The following is a 24,101-nucleotide window of genomic DNA, read 5'->3' as shown; positions in this document are numbered from 1 at the left end:
AAGGAGGGAAAGAAACGAAACAAAAGACAGTATTAAATACCAGAAAGTTCTTCAATCCTTTAAAAGCTAGTGAAGAAAAAGTTATTAGAGGAGGCAACACAGGAAAAAGACAATAAAGTTTTACACTCTTTTAAAACAATTCTTTTAACAAGATGAAATAATAAATGCGATTAAAAAATGAAGAAGATGAACAAAATCCTCTCATTCTCCTTTTTTTTGTTAGTGTGTCTACTAGATAATTGCTGAAATTTTTACATGAAGAAACAACAGAAAAAAATATATATATAACGAACTTTTTTAAAGTTTGCTTCTCCACGTATAATTCTTTTTTTCTGTTTCTCATATTGAAATACTGACAGTATAGAATTTTTTAATCCTCAAAGGGAAAAATGTAGCGAAAAAAGAGGGAGAAGAATAGAATATCCAAAAAATATTAGAATGAACGTAGAGAAAAGAGAGAATGAATGATGGAAATATTGGTTGATCAGTATATTGAAAGAATAAACAAATACAATAAGAGGTATGCAAAAGAGAGAAAGCTCCATAAATAAAAGAAATTTTGTTTGTAATCGCATCATGAGAAAACGGCTCAAGCGTTTCAATTAAATTTTTTGAGCATATGTAGTGCCTACCTCAAACTGGGCTTTTATTATGTAACGTTTATTGAAATCCATATTCTAAGAGAAAAAGAGCGAGTTCAAAATTTATGCTAGAAATAGAATATCTCACTTGGCAGTATATAAGAAATACATAACCAAAGGTGAAAGAGCAGGTTCACAATTTATGTCAGGAATAGAATATCTCACTTGGTGATATATAAGAAATGCATAACCTAAGGGGAAAGAGCGGGTTGAAAATTTATCAGAAATAGAATATCTCACTTGGTGGTATAGAAGAAATACAAAACCTAAGGTGAAAAAGCGGGTACAAAATTTATGCCAGAAATAGAGCATATCACTACGTGGTATACAAGAAATGCTTAAGCTAAGGGGAGGAAGCAGGTTCAAAATTTATCAGAAATAGAATATCTCACTTGGTAGTATAGAAGAAATTCGTAACCTAAGGTGAAAAAGCGGGTTCAAAACTTATGCCAGAAATAGAGCATATCACTACGTGGTATACAAGGAATGCTTAAGCTAAGGGGACGAAGCGGGTTCAAAATTTATCAGAAATAGAATATCTCACTTGGTGGTATACAAGAAATGCATAATCCAAGGAGAAAGAGCGGGTTCAAAATTTACGCCAGAAATAAAATATCTCACTTCGTAGTATTCAAGAAATGCATAACCTAAGGTGAAAGAGCGGGTTCAAAATTTATGACAGAGATAGAATATCTCACTTGGTGGTATATAAATTCCTCATTAATGATAAGTGAACATGAGTCACATTGTTTTCAAAAATATCACTTTTAATAAGTGGAAGAGAGATCCATTTTTCTAGCTTTTATTGCCACTTTGAAGTAGACCTTCTCTGTCTCACCATGACTGGAAAAAGTTAAGCCTTTTGAATGCAATATTAGCCTTTAAACATTCGTTGACGCAACTGCTGCGCTAAGATTTTAAATCTCACTAGGTCAGACCCTAATTAAGCTAGGAACATAATTTGGTATCAACGTGTTTCTGAAAGATGAAGCTTTCCGTTGATATGCATTTTATGTATGTGGAGGGTTGCAACGGCAGAGGGGGAGAGTAAAGATTGTTTTTTTTGTTTTCTTACATCAGGTTTTTGGGGGCTATTCTCTTCCCCTTGAGGATACACTTATAAAAATTGATATGTAAAACGATGAAGTAGTCCACTTCATGGTAACACCCTGTATGCCTACTTGTTGCTTATATGAGGGGAGGAGAGGGCAAAGTTGGCCAATTTTTGAGTCTCAGTTTTTTAACGTTTTATCTTAAGAACAGTTTCATATATGACAAGATATCTCTTAACTGAATTGGTCTGTACAAATGTTACTTCTTTGGAATTTGTGGTCCATAAGCTTTCCAACGATGTATCAATGATGACTCTGTGGTAATGAAGGGGGGGAGGTTACCAGAGCCGCCAGAGCGAAGGTCTGCAACTACCCTTCTGATATACACTGCATTTTTATAGGAATTTCGTTCTGAATTTTTATCTCGCTTTGTACTGCAGCAAAGGCTACCACTTTTTACATTATTGTCACAAATGTGTTTCCTGTACATGAGCATCATTTTGTCAGAGTAGGGTGACTGCAAGAAAGGGTTTCTAGGAGCCCAAAAATTATATATTTTTCATATGTTAAGACTTTTTGTTTCTTCTTCATCTTCTTCTACGAATATGGTGGGAATTACTCAAAATATTATCTCGTTGAAATCTGTGTTCTATAAGCTCTCCAACGATGTATCAATGATGAATGACTCTGTGGTAATTAGGGCGGTTAGCAGGGCCTCGAATTTCGTTCAAATTCTTGACGGGTGTAGAAAGGTTAAAGTATAGTTAGCACACTGTTCTAAACTCAGGTTTACACTTATTGAAATACCGGGTTACATTAATTAAAATACATATTACAAAGGGATGGGATAGCGGTTTAAAATGTATGTAGGAAATATTGTATTTCACGAGCTCCTTAGGTTAGAGATATGACACTTGATATACAAACTTCTTACTAAAAACAAACATGCATGTTCCCAAGCATTTTTGGAAATTAGGCTTTTAAGGGAGAAGAAGGGAATAATTTCTATTTATTCTCAATATATAAACATAACTTTGGTTCTTTTTATTATAATAAGTCTGAAATGCTTTTTCGAACATCTCTAGCATTTGAGTCAAGCTGTTTTCCTTCATAACCTTTGATTCGAATAAGCATCCTTGAGGGAAAGCGGACTCAAATGTATGTACACTCATGTCCAAAATGATTGTCGCATATCTGTAACTGTCTTCTTGTAAGAATATAAGTTGATAATGATTTTGCAGGGTACTTTTAATACTGACACTATGTGTATAATCGGGATATGTATAATTGTGGTAAATTTCATAGGAAAAGAATTATAAATACGAAAATTAGAATGAGTAAAACAAAATGTTGCTAAGTGGACAAGATAGTTTTACTTTTGTCTTATTGTCCTTATTTACTGCTCTTTTGACATGAAATTCGGCACATACATGTCTTTGCCGATTATACACATACTAACACTATCAGAAATACCGGGCGAATTCGTTATCAAATTATATTCCTACAACAACATATTCATAGACACGCGACAATAATTTTGGACATGAGTGTACCTATATATATATAATCTCAATCTTAAATCCTTTCTTTCTTTCAATATTTCATTTTAAAAAAAAAATATGACATAATACAATATAATAAGGAAATTTTTTAGTTCTTCCCCATGCGGAAAAGATTTTTTTTTAAAAAAACATACATAGTAGATAAAATGTGTATCCCGTAGCAAAGAAATGAGTAATATTATGTCCTACCTTTATAATCTGGCCTCAGGGTCTTCAGTGACTTCGAAAATTGACTACTTCTCGATTTAAGGTACTGCTGTGAAAGAAAGAGAAAATAAAATATGTTTCAAACTACTCATAGGAGAAGCCACATAAGATATCTAATATAAAGGAAAGAAGAGGTACAATCATAAAAAGTTCACTATTCTACAGAATTTCTTTATATGTTATAAAAGGTAGATTGGGGTAAGGTAGGAAAGGTGGGGATAAAGAGTATCCAAAAGTAGGCTAAATAATGTTGTTACAAATACTAAAGAAAAGAATAAAAAGAAAGCGATACAGGAAGAAAAAGAAAGGCAGATCAGAGGAGCATGTTAAGAATACGAATAGAACAATAGAAGAAGACTTGGGGTGTACGAAAGATGTTCTTTCGGTATTTTTTTTTCACTTTTCTACAGTGAATCGGAGGAAAAAGAAATATTTGTTATTCGATTCACGGTCATAGCTTTGACCTTTTGGCTATCAAAAGGAAGGGGGAAAGACGAAGAGATGAGAATGAAACTAATAATACGTATTGTGGACATGTTGAGCATTGAAAGATAGTTTGTATCCTCTTCAAATAATATTCTTTGTATTCAGGTAGCGTGATCATTCCTACTGGGAACGATAAGGCAGGGATAGGAAAAGAAAAAAACGAAGGATATTACAAAGCCTGAAAGCAAACATTGATAAAATAATATTAACTCGAAATGGGTTTCATAACTGTCCTTTTACATTCCTGTCCTGTCAGTGATATGAAGGATCTAATAAAATATCCTTTTCTATTCAATAAGGCAGATGCGTCATCGTATGATTAATGTACACCAAATGCATTTATTATGTAATGTAAAGAAGAACACAGATGACGTAATACAAATGCAGGGCCGGCTCTACCATATGTGCAACAAGTGCATTTGCAGGGGGGGGGCGGCAAAATCTGTCATAACTATGAAATTTAAAATAAATATTTCTTGTTGGAAACAGACTTCATGATGATGGTAGTTAAATTTTCACTAAACTGACTTTCTATTTGAATACTACAATCATAAATCATGTTTAGATTGCATTAGTTTAAGGTCAGATGGACAGTGCTAAAGAAAATAGATCAAACTAATCCCAGTATGAATTGCTTGATTATTGTCAAATACAAGAACTCAATTCTCGAACAGTAGATGGAACACCTGTTTCATTTAATTAGTTATCACAATTTTGATATGAAAACTAGTCTTTGTTACAAACAAGTTCCTTATTATTGAATTAAAAAATAACAGATGTAGAAGGAAAATCAAGAAATAAAGAGCAAGTTGTACTGGAATTGCAAACTGATATATTGAGATTGAAGCTCGATATTGAATTCTATGGAAAAAAGGGTTACCATCCTTCCTCTGCAGGTGCTTGCTTTATCTTTCACTAACATAATTGTTTATTATTTAATAAGAAAATAAACACGAGATTGTTTGCGTAGTGTTTAGGTCTTTCTCAGAGCGAGTGCCCTTTCTCTCCCCTCCGTTGTTCATGATAGCGTAGGATACGGGTAAAATCGTGATTTTTAAGTTTTGTTTTTTCTGGAGAAAAAAGGGGACAAAGGCCAGCCCTCCATGCGTCTTTTATTAATGATGTTGTTCTTATTTGCTGAAGCTTTCCAGCGCCGGGCCTAGTAGAAACACGAACGTAGTTTAAGGTGTGATTCGAACCGTCGTAATGTGTTTAATGCTTTCCCATCGGGAATCGTATCAAGGATCAAATGTCCAAAGGCGCGCGCATTAGCACGATACAAAAGCGGAAAAATGAAATGAAATTTTACGTCCTACGGTTATGCCGGGTAGGCTAAAGGAGACGGTGATGATGAGAGATGAGTGAAATGGTGGAATGAAGAAAGTAGGAGGAAACGGGAGAACCCCGAGAAAACCCACGAGCACGGTGTTTGTTCACCACAAAGTCCACACGGCGCCAGCTGGGATCGAACGAGAGACTCCAAGCACCGGAGGTGAACGCTCTACCAGTGATCCACCGCGCTCCCCTTATACCAAAGCCCCCTTATCCCCTTATAAAAAATGATATTTCACCTGATTTGTGAATTCAAACCAGGCGTGTAAACTTTAAGGAAATCTTAGCAAAGCCCCCTGAAACAAAATCGTAAATACGTCTCTGAATTTACAAATAAAATCTTTTAGATTTACGCACTACGATTATGCCCTATTGGCTAAAGGAGACATACCATTAGTGAATTACAGTTGTAATTTATTAAATTAAAGATCAATTTCCTTATGAAGTTTTCTTGTGGGAAAAATGACAGAATAAGTCAACATAGATGACAGATATGATAATGCAGCGGTGCCGATGGCGTATTAACGTTGAAATTTGTTATATTAATAACAGAAATTTTATTAAGGAAATTGATTATTATATGTAATAAATTACAACTATAATACGCCCATGAAGGTTCCATTTTTCTGTCGTTTGCATTGAATAATTATGCCATTTTTCCCATAAGAAAATTCCATAAGGACATCGATTGTTATATGTAATAAATTAGAGCTTTAATATGCCCATGAAGGTTCCATCAGTGCATAAATGTATCTGTTATTTACATTGAACTATTTTGCCATTTTTCCCATAAGAAAACTTCATAAGAAAATTGATTGTGGATATAATAAATTCCAGCTTTTATATGCAAATGAAGCTTCCAATGGTACAGCTTCATAAACGTATCTATCGTTTACATTGAACTATTTTGCAATTTTTTCCATAAGAAAATTGATTATGGATATAATAAATTACAGCTTTGAAATGTCATGAAGCTTTCATCGGTAAAGCTGCATAAGTGTATCTGTCGTTTATATTGAACTATTGAGCCATTTTTTTCCATAAGAAAACTCCATACGAAAATTGATTATGGATATAATAAATTACAACTGTAATACGCCCATGAAGTTTCCATCGGTACAGCTGCATATACGTATCTTTCATTTACATTGAACTAATATGCCATGTTTCCATAAGAATACCCATAAAACATGGTATAACTTCAGAATGCACACGAAGCTTTTATCTGTAAAAATGCACTAACGTATCTGTTGTTTTTATTGAACTATTGTGACATTTTTACATACAAATTTTATAGACTCAGTTGGGTGATTAAGAATGTTCTTCCCTTTCAGCACTGAAGTAATGTGAAAGGTGGATCTAGAGCTTAAAGTAGGATCCGAACCATATCTGCTCCCACCGGAAATAGAATCCGGATTCTCGTGCCGAGATATACATATACAAGTGGAACACAGTCCGTGAATCAATCTCAGAACTTCTGGCGTGCAACGTTGTGGAATACAGATTCTGTTGCTCCTTATTTCCTTATTCCCCCTCCCCCAAAGAAGTGCGAATAAAGTACCATATACAAGCCTAGCCTTCTTTGGCCGAGCTCGGGCATCAAATATAGCGACCTTTATTACCGTTAGACAGGGGACTCCTCTCCCATCATATTTCGTTTCGATCCGGTCAGTAGTTATCGAGAAATAAAGTACACACGCACATATATTCATATTCACGTGGAGTGAGGTCTTGAGCTCCCGTATGTTTAAGCCGGGAGCTAATAATGAAAAGTGTTTATGTTAACTCAAAGCTCTTACTAGCTTTGGCCACTCCTGCTTTCTCTTAACCGCAAAATGATTAGAATTTTCAGAAGACTTAAAATAAACGTATCCCAAAGATCAAAGAAACTAATCTTTCAATTTAACGTCCTACGATTATGTCCGTTAGGATAAAGGAGATGGCTGATTAAGGCAAGATAACGATACTGAAAGAGTTGATGGAATGAGAATGTTGAAGGAAACTGGAGTACTCCGACAAAACCCACGGATGCGACGTTATTCACAAACTTACTTGGCGGAGGATCGAACCAGAACCCCATGCACTAGGTGTTAGCGCTCTACCACTGAGCAACCGTGCCCCGTTAAAGATCAAAGAAAAAGGACTCTTAGAGATAATGTTTCCTATGAATGTACTAATAAGATATCTTTTATTTATGCTGAGGAATTTCTTGTTTTCAGAATTTAAAAAAAAATAACGTAGTCGCTACCAATATGCATTATGAGTCTTAACGTGAATGGTCTAATTTATATGTGGTTATAAGTATGAAGAGGGAGGTGGTCATCATCTATCTTCATCGTCATCCGTCGCTTCCAATTTGCTGTGACTGGCTTCGAGGTGCTACTCTCCCTTGTGCAGATTCCGTTTCTCCTTATGGACCCACTCTCGTACTTTTTCCTCACGTCCCATCACGTGACATCAATGTTACTAGAACAAAACCAATACAATTCTGACACCACCTATATCATCAATAATAATTTTCTTCAATAAATTCCCGAATTTCAAGCGTATTAGATTTGTATCAAAGTTTGGTTTGTTCCATAATATGTGGAAATATAAAATTGCATTCGGGAACACCTCGAAAATGAGTTATTAATGACCCCTTAGATGTGCATTATTACAACCACAAATATAAGTTTAATAGTTTGACCTAAAAGTAACTTTGTTTAGCGACCTATTCTATTATATTTACCAAAAAAAGTATAATTTGTAACTTGCAAGCAGTGACGATACTTGAAAGAAGTCACATCGGTACAAGAAAACTTAAACGTTATTCCTTCAAGGCCCGGTTCTCAATTGCCCAATCTCCTAAGTTTTAAACTAGTTGTAGAAACGCTTAGATGGTTACGCCATCAATTCGGTTGGGAGATATGTTAGATTTCACAGAGATGGACGTGCTGGTATTGGTAGAGGCATAAAACGAGATTGAAGATTTCTTTTAGGTTTATCAGTAAACATTAATGTCGGTTCCTCAGTTTAGGTTTGTTCTATTCTAGAAATTATGCTGGATGAAAGTAGTCATCGAGATCCTATATATTCAACGAACAGAATTCTCTATGCCTGTATATATATATATATATATATATATATATATATATATATATATATATATATATACAGGGTGTTTCAAAACAACACCGACAACGTTTGGGAGGTGATTCCTGACACCGAGATAAGACAAAAAGTATAGACCAACCTGGGTGCACGAATGCTTTCTTTCGGAGTTATATGCTGCCGAAAACACGAAAAACTGAACTTTAAAGGTCCATAGCTCCAAAACTATGGGATCTACCGTAGTCGGGTCAAGACTTCAGTTAGGAATTAATATGTGCCCTACCCAAATATCCATGTTTCAGAATCCTGCAGTGCTTCCGGAACAATTTTTATAGACGGAGTTTGGCTACTGGAATATAATTTGAAGTACTCCTCAACTACCTCTATAAAAATTGCAGAAAGTGGAATATTCACACAAAGTCCACATACATGTCAGTATTTCGAAGTTTTCCAGGTACTGTACTTGTTTCGAGGCACTCAGGCTCGTAGCTTCAAAGATAATGGAAATTTAGACGAGATTTCACTTTCGATGGGATGTACACTCCTGTCCAAAATTATTGTCGCATGTCTATAAATATGTTGTTGTAGGAACACAATTTGATAACGAATTCGCCCGATATTTCTTACAATGTTAGTATGTGTATAATCCTCAAAGACATGTATGTGGCAAATTGCATGTCAAAAGAGCAGTAAATAAGAACAATGAAACGAAAATAAAACTTTCTTGTTCATTTAGCAACATTTTGGTTTAATCATTCTAATTTTCGTATTTATAATTCTTTTCCTATGAAATTTATCACAATTATACATTTCCCGATTATACACATAGAAGCACGATTAAAAATTCCCTGGAAAATCATTATCAAATTATATCCTTACAAGAAGGCAATTAGAGATATGCGACAATCATTTTGGACATGAGTGTACCTATCACAGTAGAAACTTCAAAGATCCACAATAGAAACTTTAAGATTCCATAGAATATTCCTTAACTTTCAACGGTATGTGCCTATCGCAGTAGGAACTTAAGGGATAATGGAAATAATCACGGGATTTCCATTGGATTTCAATGGGATATGCCGGTCACAATAGAAACTTTAGGGATAATGGATATAATCACGGGATTTCCATTGGATTTCAATGGGATATGCCGGTCACAATAGAAACTTTAAGGATAATTGATATAATCACGGGATTTCCATTGGATTTCAATGGGATATGCCGGTCACAATAGAAGCTTTAAGGATAATGGATATAATCACGGGATTTCCATTGGATTTCAATGGGATATGCCGATAACAATAGAAGTTTTAAGGATGGTGGAAATACCCACAGAATATTCCTTAGATTTCAATGGGATGAGTCTGTCACGGTAGAAACTTTTAGGATAACGGAAATATCCACTGGATTTCCAGAGAGTCTGTCTATCATGGGACACTTTTTGAATGTTTAAAAGTCCGCTTGTATTTATATTACAAAGATTCCAGAAATGCTTCACAGGACTCTTACAGCAAGTTCCGTTTCCGAAACTTGAGCGGATTATCTGAATTTCCAAAGATATCCATGGGACATATCGCTGTTTGATCTTACACTTCATCTGTTCTTTTTCTCTTATAAAAACAATCTAGTTCTATATTTTTTTCTGAAATATAGGTAAAAGCATTTTACAATTATTTATCAATTTTTTTTTGTGCATGCAGAATAGTACCCGTTCAATACTACATTGACGTAATGGCTTATAATATTAGATCCCCCACCTCCAAAGCTTGGACCAATCCTAACAAAATTTTCTGGATGTGCACCTCAATTAAGGTTAATGATTATGAAATAATTGGCCTAATAAGAACGTAGGCAGGAAACGGGAGAATCTCGAGAAAATTAACGTGTACGCATTGCCGGGAATCGAATAAGAGACCTTCCGCAACAAGAGGTGAGCTTTTTCTCACTGACCCGTCCTGCCTCCAAGCACACTGGTTTAAATTCCAATTTAAACAGTGGGGCCGAGGTGGCTCAGTGGTAGAGCGTTCACCTTTGGTCCATGGGGGTCTTGGCTCGAGTCCAGTTCGCACCAAGTAAGCGTGTGCTTGGGTTTTCTCTGGGTTTTCCCGTTTCCTCCCACTTTCTTCATTCCACCATTTCATTCATTTCTCATCATCACCGATTCCTTTAGTCTAGCCGGCATTACCGTGGGATGTAAAAACTCAAGATTTCATTTCGTTTCATTTTCCCAACTTAAAGAGCAGGTCTTACCCTATATAACACCGTTGTTGACAAAAGACGTAAATAAACAGCAATTCATCAATCAAGAAAACACGAATTAATTAAGGATATTGCAATTATGGTAAAAATAAATATTACTTGAATGAAATCCTTGTTTATAAATTTGTATGATTAGATAATATTTGTTTTTATAACGATTACCTTATCCTTAATAAGGATTCTCTGAAAGGATCCCATGCATTGCGAAAAGACTGTTTACCGTTTCCTTTTCAATAAACATATTGTAAACATAGCTATTATCTTGTTTTTTTCTTTCTTTTCGTCGTGTGTGCTCATGTAGTGAAAAGAATCAAATGGGGGGGAAAGTGGATCTGTGACAATGACAACAGCGACATCTCTAGCCCTCTTCCGGCCAAACCGATCTACGCGACATCTAGTGTGCAACCGAGAAGAGAGAGAAAAAAGAAACAGTAGAGAAGGAGAAAAGACAGGGAACCCGCGGGCAGAGAACTTCTGCCCGCATGATCCCAGGGACTCCTGCGGGATTTCCTGTGTGGGGACCACCACCACCAGAGATAGGAGCAAGGTCCAAAAACAGCTCTATCCTACAGATATCGATTTTTTGGCAGGAATAGGGCCGTTTCACAAGACATTCCTACCACGCTTCAACTGGTTCGAGTTTAGCGGAAAAGAAAAAGCAGAGAGGAAATGGAAGGAGAGTGTAGATGTCGCTACTGTTGTGGATATAGAGACGACCAAAGAGAAAAGGGGTGGGGGACTTAGGAAGACAGAAAGAAAAGCTGCCACTAAATCCAGTGATTCAAATTCCTTCAACAAGAACAGTGGCGGACGGATGGGAGGTGAAGGGTAGTGAAGTGTGTCAGAAATTGAATATCTAGACGTGCTACAAGAAAGGATTCCTCCAGAGACAGTCATCGATTCAAAACAAACAGATCAGTATCTTATTGAAGTAAATACGATCACTTCTAAAAGAAAGAACAAAGTGGAGATTTTCTTATGCAATTTTTAACAATTTAACTGTTTATGGAACTAATATAGATACATGCTCTCATCTTATTTCCCCTAGGTTGATGACGCCTCTATATAATACCTTAGTATATGCCCCTCCTATAAGGAATATTTAGACTTTCTAATAATTCTTAATCCCAATACGACCTTGATTTGAAATATTGTTCTTTTAAAAATATACAAGATTTACCTAGGTACACAAATTTCTTGTTGGCAAATATTTTAATTGTTTCATTTAATCGCTGCCTCTTTTAAGTTATCAGTAATACACGTTGCATCAAAATCCTCCTCCATTTGGACACTTCCTCATATATTTGGTTCTCATAAGCCCGGAACTCACGTTTCCTCTCCCTCAACCTCAAGAAGTTGAGCGAGTGTGATGTTATAGTCATGTTTAAGCTTGTTATCATACTAAATGACGTCTGAGTGAGATCGAGTGAGGCTGATTTCGAATTGAGGAGAGCGTGAGGCCGTGGTGGCTCAGTGGTAGAGCGTTTGCCTATGGTGTATGGGGTTCTTGGTTCGCTCCCAGCTCGCACCAAGTGAGCATTGTGGTAGACAAACTCCGAGTGCCTGGGTTTTCTAAGGGTTCCTCCCTTTTTCTCCCACTCTTTTTGTTCCATCGTTTCATGCATTTCTCATCATCATCCTAGCCGGCATAATTGTGGGATGTAAAACTTAAAGGTTCCATTTTAATTCATTTTGAAGTGAGTGTGAGGTTGAGTGAATGTTATATAAGGCTGGTGATCCGAGCGTAGGGTTCGGTCGACGAGGTCAGTATGAAGTTGAGTGAGTGTGATATCGCAATGAATGTGTAAGTGTGATGTCAGACTGATGATGTGAGAATGAGTTTGAGTAAGAGTGATGCCGAAACGATGTTATCAGCGTAAAGTTAATGAAACGTAATATTGAATTGGTGTACGCATGAAGAGTAAGTGAACGTGATGTCTGACTTGTGACGTGAGCGTAAAATTGAATGGGAGTGATTTTTAAATTTGATATCAGCCTAAATAACTTCTGCGTGAGATCGAGTGAGGTTGATTTCGAATTGAAGTAAGTGTGAAATTGAGTCAACGTTATATAAAGCTGATGATGCGAACGTGATGTTGGGTTGATTATATCAGTATGAATTTGCGTGAGTGTGGTGTGATAATGAGTTTGAGTAAAGGTGATGTCACAACGATGTTGTTAGCGTAAAGTCAATTGAACGTGATATTGAAATGGTGTAAGCATGACAATTAAATGAACGTGATATGAGCATGATATGAGCATGAACGTGATATGAGACTTGTGATATGAGCATGAAGTTGAGTGGGAGTGATGTTGAATTGGTGATGTGAGTGTGAGGTCAAAATGATGTATTTGTGAGGGTGAGTAAAATATCAAAATAATGTTCTGAGAGTGAACTTCAGTGAGTGTGATACCGAAATGATATGAGCGTGAGCTAGAGTGTGCGTGATGCTGAGATTGATTATGTGAGTATAAGTTCGAAGTGATCCAAGCGTGAGATCGAGTGAAAATGACGCTGGGCTCAAGATGGTTGAGAACGGAAAATTCGGAGCAGAAAACCAAGGAATCATATTATCCACCACAAACTTATGTGTTCTTGGATCGAACTATAGATTCCTCCCACCAAAGGTGAGCAATCTTACATGCCCTACTATGCTTTAGAACCACCATCATATCATACGATCAAATTTCAGTTATCCCACAGAAACTCGAACCCGGGACTTCGGACACCAACAGGTCGCTCCTAGAAACCAGTGAAAGGGCTGGAATCAAATCCGTGTCTCCGACACCAAAGGAGCCTATACTAACAATATAGTCACATTGAGGTCCCTCATGAAAAATGGACAACCACCAATACGACACATGAAGCAATGTACACATCTAAGAGTCCGAGAAAAATCATTCAAGTATAACAGGACCTGTCGCTGTATATATATTCCGTTTCGACTACTGTTGCTTCCAGCAAATCGACAATATCAGCGATTTATTGATGTAGCCGAAGGAATATGTATATTCTCCTCCAATGTTTATGGGGTTGGTTCGAGCTGTGGAAAAAGAATCGTAATGTGACTATCGACGGAGACAGAGAAGAAGACGCCAGGAAAGAAAGGAAAGGAAGACAGAAAGAGTAAAAAAGCGTTGGTTATAAAGAAAAAAAACTGAAAAAAGGAAAGATATTATATTGCCTTTGAACGAACAATGCGAAGCAATACATTTTTACATTTCCTGTTTGTACTAGAGCTTTCGAGCACAATTCTACTCTTCTTCCGAACAACTGCACTTTTGAATTCATACATTTGTTTGTTTATACATTCAGAAAAAAATAACATAATTCTTAAGTCCCTACAGCATAAAAATAGATTCTGCGTCGTCGGATGATTTGTGCTCGTATCATTTGATGTCTGCTCTCGACTTCAATTTCCGATGAAATTATCGAACTGTCGGTGTCAACCCAGCGTCCCAAGACACATGGAAGCTTCTTGAATTAATAAACAGGAAACTTCGGTCAAGAAAGCCTCTAGATAATGGTGTTAGTATCTGGAGCAGTGACCACACACAATCCAGTTGAATGGTTGCCATCTGGCACGACATAGCTCTTCAAAGATTATTGTGGAAATGAAATCAAATGTAATTTTTAAGTTTTGCGTTCCACGCTTATGCCTGCTAGGCTAAAGGAGACGGTGATGATGAGAAATGAATGGAATGGTAAAATGAAGAAAATGGGGGAGAACGCCAAGAAAACCCACGCATACGGTGTTTGTCCACCACAAAGCTTACTTGGCGCGAGATGCGATCGAACCAAGGACCCGATACACCAGAGGTGAACGCTCTACCACTGAGCTACCGCGGTCCGATACGATAGTTGAGTTTGAATATGACTTGAAATGAAATGTCTAGTTTTTGCGCCGTAATTATGCTCTGTAGGCTAAAGAGATAGATTATTACTGAAAGTGAATAATTATAAAAAAAAGTTGGTGGATTAAGAATGTGGAAGGAAACGAAGAATCACGAGAAAACTCTCAGACACGGTGTTGTCCATCACAAACTCTCGTAGCTTAGGACCAAACCAGAAACCTCTCGTTATACCAATGAGGAACCGCTCGTTTTAGATAACTAAGAGCTAAGCGCTATATCACTTAGCCAGCAGTATTCCTCCCAGCGTTATGTCGAGTGAGCATAAGTTCCAAGTGTGATGTCGAGTTAGTTTGTGCCCCCAAGAATAGGATACATTTCCTCCATTAACCGTTTATTCGAACCGGAAGTACTATAAATCAAAGGAAGTATTACCTTTATTGAAACTGGTTTCAGGCATGATTTCCATTAAGTGAGAATATTGACTCACATGTTAGTGTTCCAAGAATAAGTCTCCACTCTTACCTCTTTCATTTTAATTTTGATCTCCATACACACGAAAAAGATATATATACAGAGGTGAAAGTGCGGGGGAACGCGGGGGAAGGCATCTCCAAAAATATGTACGGCATCCCCCAGTTCCTAAAAATTACAATGGGCAAAGATAGGCAGGGGGAAGGCGTGACGTTATGCCGCTACCTAGCGTCCCCCTACCTTTTCAGATCAACTTTTATCAATGGATATATATAGGCCTATATATATATATATATATATATATATATATATATATATATATATATATATATATATATATATATATATATATATATATATATATATATATATATATATAAGGGTGTTTCAAAAACAACACCGACAACGTTTGGGAGGTGATTCCTGACACCAAGATAAGACAAAAAGTATAGATCATCCTGGGTGCACAAATGCTTCCTTTCGGAGTTTAAAATTCATGAAAAAAATGAATTTTAAGGGTTCATAGCTCCATTCTACTGTAGTTGGGTCAAGACCTTGCTGAGGAACTATTATGTGCCCTATCCAAAAATGCGTGTTTCAGAATCCTGAGGTGCTTCCACAACAATTTTTATAGAGGGAATTTGACTACGGGCGTATTATACGAAGTACTCTCCAATTACCTCCATAAAAATTGTTGCAGAAGTACCGCAGGATTCCGAAACTTGGATATTTGTATAGAACACATACTAGTTCCTAAGTGAAGTCTTGATCAGACTATAGTAGGTCCCATATTTTTGGATCTATGGACCTTTAAAATTAATTTTTTCATGTTTTTGGCAGCCTATAACTCCGAAAGGAAGCATTTGTGCACCCAGGTCCGTTTATACTTTTTGTCTTATCTTTGTGTGAGGAATCACCTCCCAAACGTTGTCGGTGTTGTTTTGAAACACCCTATATTGCTTTATTTTGTCTTATAGAATAGTGCTCTTTAGTCCGTGTGTGTGGGCTTTGAATGGTTTTTATCGTTTCCTTTGACGGTGCAACTTGGAAGAAGGGGAGGGAGAGATGCATAAAAAAAAGATCGAAAATGACCAATATTAGTACTGAATCGATAGTTTTTGGTCTCGCTGAGAGGAAAAGTGACACTTCCGATGCCATTCCTCTGTCTCTTTTAGTTTCTCCGTTATCACGGTTGGCCATTCTAAATTATACTATAATTTGCAAACGTCATTTCATGACTGTCGTAAAGTCGGCACGGGTTAAAGTTCTCGTTGGAAACTGCATTTAGCTGGTGTGCGTATCGTAACACGAAATTACCCTAAATAAGGGACACCCATCTGTATATATATATATATATATATATATATATATATATATATATATATATATATATATATATATATATATGTGTGTGTGTGTGTGTGTGTGTGTGAAGTGTGTGATTGTGTGTGTTTGCTTCTAAGATGTGCATTGAATGTCTGATGAAGACAACATTAAGTTGCTGAAGCTGTAACATTATACCTAGGTATTTTAGTTTAAATAAATAAGTGTAGTAAACTCTGATCAGAAAGGATGTTATTTGAGTAAAAACAAGCACAACTTCTGAAGTACTGGTTCACTGGTTCATATAGAGTAAAATCTGTAACAAGTAGCTAGAAACATTTCTATATAGATTCACTGTCACAGAAACTGGTTTCATATTTCCGATTTTAACCCTCTAATGCAACCAGAAATGATACAACCACTACATCCGGTTTATATATGGAAACTCCATGGTTTGAAAGTCAACTGGTTTCTTGAAGTGAAACAAATCTGACTTGTTTTTAATATTGTACGCATTAAGTGTTTAACAGCACTTATGTCGGTATATTTACCTGATTATAGACCCGTGTTTTCAGCTTGTGAAAGAGTGTTAGTTTCTTAACTATTTTTGCTTATTTCACTGCAAAGAAGGGTGCCTTTTAAAGAACAAATTAGAGCTTAGAAAATCCACGAGTAGAAAAGAAAAGTAGATTGTATAGAAATGAAGGAATGTACTTGTATTAGTACAGTAGTATTTATAAACACGTGGGAAGGTTGATTCGCCCATTTGCTCATAGATGGCGGAATCTTCTTCCTGCAATTTCTCGCAAGCTCTTTTCCTGCGTGTATAATTGGGGAGGGTAAAAAAGGAACAGAGGCGGAGGGTGAGGGTTGAGAAAAGGGGTTTAGGAAGCGCCTTATCGCGATCACTTACGCTTCTTTAAGTTCACGACTTCCCTTCCAGTTACTACCTTAGAATCTCATCCACTATCGTGAATACAGCCGAGCGCCGTAATCCAGTATCGCTCTCCTTTTAGTCTTCTTTATTTTCGCACTTACACTTACACATTTTCCTCTCTTTTCCTTTTTTTAACTTCCCTTTTTTTGTTGAGATTTTTTCTAGACTTAAAGGGGAGGCTACGTAATATTTTTGTCTCTTATTTACTTCTACTATAGATAAGGTAGTTAGATGTTTCCTGTTCTTCCGCTAAAACTAAAAGTATGAACCTATACATTATCCCTATTACATACAGGATGTCTCAAAAGTTACCTGACATAGGGTACCACTGTTATTATCAGAGTTACAACAAAATGTAAGAGGAAAAACCGTCTTCAAATATGATGTTTTCAATCTAAAGTGAAAGATTTTTTTTAAAAAAAATCGGATGAGCCGTTTGGACTGTACACTTTTTATACTCCCAATGTTAAATGAAAATGCAACGCTGCCATTTACTTGGATTCACAACATAAGTGAATGAAGTTAGTGTCTTTTACGCTAACTTATCGATGACCAGTCCCTATCTCAAACAATGACATCATTCACTTATGATATGAGTCCAGATAAATCGCAACGTTGCCTTTTCGTGTAACATTGGACGCATAAAGAGTATATAGCTCAAACGGCTCGTCCGATTAAAAAAAAATCCTTCACTTTAGATTGAAAACATTATATTTGGAGATGATTTCCCCTCTTGCATTTTGTCGTAGCATTGATAATAACAAAGTTACTGTATGTCAGGAGATTTCTGTGATACCCTCTATATAACCATTATTAGTAAAAGATTGGTTATTCTAACTGTACAGTACATGTTATTAATGCCAACTAGACGAATTTAGTAAAGGATTATTAATTCTAAATGTATAATACACATTAACTAAGATAACTATTCACTATTTAGTGAAAGATTTATTCTAAATGTTACATTACACATTATTCCTGATAACTATACACGAGGGTTACAAAAATTTGTCACAATATTTTGAGAATAGTTTCCTCACTTAAAAATAAGAAAACAATCATATGGATCTATGGTCGGAAATGTATAGTTTCGTAGTTATACGGTGCCGAAAACGTGAAAAAATGAACTTTAAAGTTCCATAGTTCTACTAATATAGGATCAATCGTAGTCGAAACAAGGCATTACTGAGGAAGTTGAGTTGAGTTGATTTTAGTTTAGCGTCCCGTTCAGCAGCGAGGCTATATGAGACGTGGACCTACTGATTAACGTGGAATCCGAACCACATGAGCTCCCGCCGGGAATCGAACCCGGGTCTCCCACTACTGAGGAAGTAATATGTGAGCTACCCAAATATTCATCTTTCAGAACTTGCGGTACTTGCACAATCATTTTTAAAGAGGCTGTTTGAGAGTACTTGATCACTCTCCACCTACCTCTCTAAAAATTGGTCTGCAAGTACTGGGGAATTCTTAAACATGGATATTCACATACCAGTTCTTCAGTGATGTCTTGACCCGACTACGATATGTCTCATAGTAGTGGAGCTATGAACTTTTAAAGTTCACTTATTTCACGTTTTCGGCACCTTATAACTCCCAAATTATCCACTTTTGAGTACAGGTTCATATGAACTTCTTTCTTTCTTATTTTGATGTCAGGAATCTGTTCCCAAACTATTGTGACACATTCTTGTTAAACCCTGTACATGTATTCAGACAAGAATGGATTATTCGTAAGTGAAGAATTTGGTATTTTAAATAGGTAATACACAGTGTTTCTGATAAGAATACACTATTGAATGAGGGATTGATTATTCTAAATATATATCATACACAATTCTTGCAAGTTAAATAGTGTTTAGTGAAAGATTGGTTACTGTGAATGGATAACACAGTATGCCCGATAACCATTCACTATCTAGTGGAAGTTTGGTTATTCTAAACGTATAATATACATTATTCCTAATAACAATAGACTATTTAGAAAGGATTGGTTACTCTATTCTTTAAGTGCAGTTTCATTCCCATCAATAGATGAGCGGATCATATAAGGTTACGCCTTCTCTTGAGATGTGGCAAAGGTGTTAGGAGTGGGTAACATAAATAATTTATTTATCGATTTTCATGCGATTTAACCATGTCGGTCCCTCACAGGAGACATAAAATATGACACAAAACTTTAAAATCCGACTGGCAACATTGAACTATTTACAACGGATGATCCATCTATGATTATCCCCTGTAAACAGTTTTCAATGTTGCCAATCTGATTTTAATGTGGTAAAGCAATAATAATGTCATATTTTATGTCCCATGTGGGAGACGCCGGGACCGACATGGTAAATACATAAGAATGAGATTAGAGATGGTAGCAATGGAGTGCTAAAAAGATTTTCTGACTTTATGCTAATACTTCAGAGAAAAATTCCATGAGGTTGTTGAATTTGTTGAGCAGATATGGGGCGGCTTTCAGCTTGGCATTACTTTAAATATGGAATACATTTTATTCCTACTAACTAAAGACGTATTTACAAAGAAAAGGTAATATAAGTAATACACAGTAGTACACATCATTCTCCCTGTTAACTATACAGTATTTAATGACATATTTTTTATTCTAAATAAATACATAACACACTTTATTTCTGAATATTATGAACATGATTAGTAATTATTTAGTAAAAGATTGGTTATTCCTAATGCATAATACACATTGTTGCACACGATTTGAGAAGGATCTGTTATTAAAATTGGGCAATATGGTATGTATTCTTGTAGACTATACATTAGTAATTTTAAGAATTTAATAACTAGCGATGCCATGCATTGGAAACGAAAGATCGTCCCTCTGTCATCTCACTCATTTCAGTCCCGAACTATACTAGGTAATATATACCTTTTCTATTTTACATGATCGGAGAAATTTCATAAAGTTCTCGTGGAAAAATATTTCATTTGCAGTGGAGGGTTCAATCCCTCACTACGAACCAATTTCAACCCCTTCAGTGGGGATCCTCAGAAAAATTTACACTGTATTATTACAGAATTGAATTCTTATTTTACCAAAGTTATTGTGAAACATTTTTAATATCATAGTGTATATATATATATATATATATATATATATATATATATATATATATATATATATATATATATATATATATATATATATATCTGGGGTGCGAAAAAAGTCCCGGAACAATGCAAAACAAAGAAAAACGCGTGTTAAGTAGTTTTGAAAAAGTTATCCAATGATACCAAACGCACCCCCATCCCCACCCCTTTCGGGGGTATGAGTGTAACTTTGAAATTTTAAATGGGAACCCTCATTTCTTATATATATATGAAGAATTTTGAGGAAGTGCAGTCTTATTCTTTGTCCATTTGAATTCTAAGCATTGGGGATTGTGTGAGAACCTCAACAAGGATACACACCATTCCGAGTGAAAGTAGAATAACTCTTACTTGCATAACCGTGGAATATATCTCCTACACGTAAGGGAGGAAGGGTAGGAAGTTTACTCTTCTGTTATTAATGGATTTAAAATCCAAATAATAGAGATGATTGTGAAGCTTCAAAAAGCTATACGCGATATTTGATCAAAATCTAATATTTTTAATGAAAAGTATCGTAGAATATACTTTCTGTTAATCAGAAGAGGGAGGTATTGCCCTTACGTTCACCTTTTAAAAAAATACCGGGAAAGGCGAGTAATCAATCCTTTGATCTCTATTAATCTGAGGTCCATCCAGAAGAGATTATTAGGAAGCATTAACGAAAATATTCGCCGTATTGCATCTAAATCATGTATTATTTAAAAACTAGAGCATACTGAGAATTTTTTGTGGCGTACGTAAAATCGTATGTAACGGTTGTAAATCCTGTAGTTTTTGGACTTAACGTATAACTGAAGACGCATGTTTTATAATACTTTCTGTACAAGTGTTATAAGTGTTTCATCTGTACGTACTTTTTGTATGAAACCATATACACGATCAGGATCTCACATACAAATGGACGTATATAACATATAGCTTACGAAGGTAACATACATATGCAAATGTAATATTCGGAAGTCTGTTAGATTTCAGAGATCCTGCAACGGCATGATGTAACATCTAAGGGCAGTGCCTATGTAGCATGAAGATAACGTATGCTCCGTACTGATTTCTGTAGTAAGCAAGAGGATTCCGTATATTTGTACAATATACCGCTGTCTGGAGAACGGATTTTTCTCAGAGCATCATGAAACAAATTTTTTAGAGAAGGAAGCATAAATTCACTCTTTCTTATTGGCAGATTTTAACTCCATCTGTTAGGATCATCCAAATCTCCTGAAAAGCTATGCAATATGTTTAGTCATACATATACTCCAACTTGCAAAATGGAATTGATGTTACTTACTTTTGTCTTCTTATTATTGATCAATTGTAAACCCCAAACAATACGAGTATGTGGGGAAGGTTGGAGGTACCTATATTCGAGTTTCACTAAAATTAGATTAGTTTTACTAGAGTTTTCTTCGCACGGACAAACGGGTAGACACATAAATGCTGATGAATGAGATGGTAGAAGCTCGCTATCTTTGAGTTTTACGTCCCTCGGTTGTGCCGGTTAGGCTAAAGGAGGCGGTGATGATGAGTGATGAATGAAACAGTGGAATGAAGAAAGTGGGAGGAATCTAAAGAACCCCGAGCAAACCCACGCACACGGTATTTGTCCACCACAAAGTTCACTTGATAGGGGCTGCTGGGATTGAACCCGGGACCCCAAGCACCAAAGGTGAATGCTCTACAACTGAGCCACCGCGGCCCAGAAGCTCGCTATCATTCGCTTCAATTGTAAGTATGTAACACTCAGCATTTTTTACAACTATTCAAGTTTTAGTGAAAGATTGGTTAAACAGAGCTTTCAGGTATATCCAGTGTTATTTCCTCTCCTCTACTTTCGATATCAATTTTTCATTGTTTTCGTTCAATACAACAAAGTTTTTCCATTCTTCTCCATATCTACATGTCAATGTGAAATCTATTTAGAACGCTTATCTCTGGTGCGTGGGGTTCCTGGTTCGACCCCCGGTCAAGTAAGTTTGTGATGGACAAGATTGTGCCCATCGGGGTACTACTGTTTTCTCCCACTTTCACATTCCACCACTTCTTCCATCATCATTCACTTGATTTAATTATTGCCTTCCTTAGCCCAAAAGGGCATAAGCGTGGGACGTTAAACTGAAAAAATTCATTTTTATGTAGGCAGAAATTAAAATTTAATTCAATTATTAATAATGAATTATAATGCTTTTATCTTCTTCTTCTTTTTTCTTTTACAAGAGTCTTGAAATCACACTTTTTCAGTATGTGTATTTTTATGAGGTTTTATTCAATTCTTCGAAGTTATTATTTAATTTATGAAATGTAATGAAATAAAAATGAATTTTTTGTTATTGTTTAACCTCCCACGGTTATGCCCTTATACTAAGGGAGACGGATGATTAAGGTAAGTGAATGGTGGAATGACAACGTAAGAGGAAAGAGGAATACCGCGAGGAAAACCCACGGACACGATGTTGTCCACCACAAACTTACTTGGCTGGGAATTGAACCAGCGCCGCCACACACCAGAGGTAAATGCTCTACCACTGAGTTACCGTGGCCCCCATTGTTTAATTTACAATGCTTGTAGTAATTAACTAATAAATTTTCGTGACCTTATTTACCTTTGACGCCAATTCAACATGTTTACTATACATATTCCTAATTTGCCATTGCTCAGATTTTCGTTTTTAGAAACAGATATTCTTTTCCTTTTCCAAGGCAAGGGATAGTATAATGAAATGAAATCCCTCATTTTTCTTTTTTAATTTTAAATCGTAACTCTGATGGGCAAAAGGGAACAGTGACGAGACCCCTTAGTTTTTTTTCTGGTAGATTCTTTTAACATTTTTTTTCGCTACAAGGTCCGGGCCTGGTGTGGGAGTGGAAATGGGAGGGGGGTGGCTTGCACGAAGTGAAGGAGACATGCCGCCACAAAAGACTGCAAAAGGTATGGGGTGACGGGAGAAAAAGAAGGATTTGGGGGAGGGGGTACAGAAATCGTCGTCGGAGACCCCATAAATTGCATTGCTACTCTCTCTCCCTCTCTCTCTCTCTTTCTCCTAGACTTTGAATAGTAATTAACATTTGGTTCCCCCATTAGTGTAATTAAAGTGCCATTCCATAACCTCGTGGTACCTTATCTTATCGTCTTCTGCAAGAAGGCTCTCCCCTCAACCCCCTTCCTGCTTTGCCTGCTCTCACAGCACGGTAGGGGAGTCGTCGTCGTCGTCGTCGTTGGAAGCAAAAGGGGTGTCTTGCTCTTGGTGGTGGTGCTAGCATCCCTCTTTTCTCTTTTGCTAAAATCTGCCACCACCCCCTTTAAAAACGTAACCTCCCTATTTCCTACTGCTAAACCCACCAGTCTCAAGGCTAAGTAAGAATATAGCCGGGTCATCAGGGACTTCTTCCCTTAATACTATCAACTCTCTTGTCTCATAACCTCACATATTCCTTATATTATACCCTTAGCTCAAGCGGTGTCTCCCTTGTGACACACACGATCCTTACGTTGTGCACTTTCATTTGTTATCCTTTTGAAAGTGTTCTTAAAACAAAAAATTTAACAGCCTTTTAAAAGGCTGATAGATCAGTATAAGCGTCTGAGGCTTAGCAGACAATTTGTTGCTTCTATTTTCGCTGACATCCAATATGTTTTTGGTTATAAGGTAGCATATATTAAGTATATGGTGTGTAACAGAGAAGCGGAACAATACGCTAAGGAAAGCTGATATAAGTACACATTTACAAAATTGAAATTTGAAGCACTTGAAGCTCAAGATAAGGT

General features: G+C 36.4%; 1 protein-coding gene across 9 annotated transcripts in view; it reads right to left on the bottom strand.

Moving 5' to 3' along the window:
- LOC145675458 (uncharacterized) overlaps positions 1–24,101 on the bottom strand; it is an 861,715-nt gene that overhangs the window by 558,123 nt on the left and 279,491 nt on the right. For 8 of the 9 annotated variants that reach the window (XR_014129123.1, XM_081745883.1, XM_081745887.1 and 5 more), the window contains exon 2: positions 3,445–3,511. The gene's annotated coding sequence lies outside the window, so the exon portion shown is untranslated. The remainder of the gene's footprint in view (positions 1–3,444; positions 3,512–24,101) is intronic. The other variant, XM_081745884.1, reaches the window with a different exon arrangement.

Source organism: Thermobia domestica, chromosome 18, assembly GCF_964235325.1.
Source record: "Thermobia domestica chromosome 18, izTheDome1.hap1.1, whole genome shotgun sequence".
NCBI lineage: Eukaryota > Metazoa > Arthropoda > Insecta > Zygentoma > Lepismatidae > Thermobia > Thermobia domestica.
The sequence above is the reverse complement of the archived record's forward strand: the minus strand, read 5'-3'. Positions and strand labels throughout refer to the sequence as shown.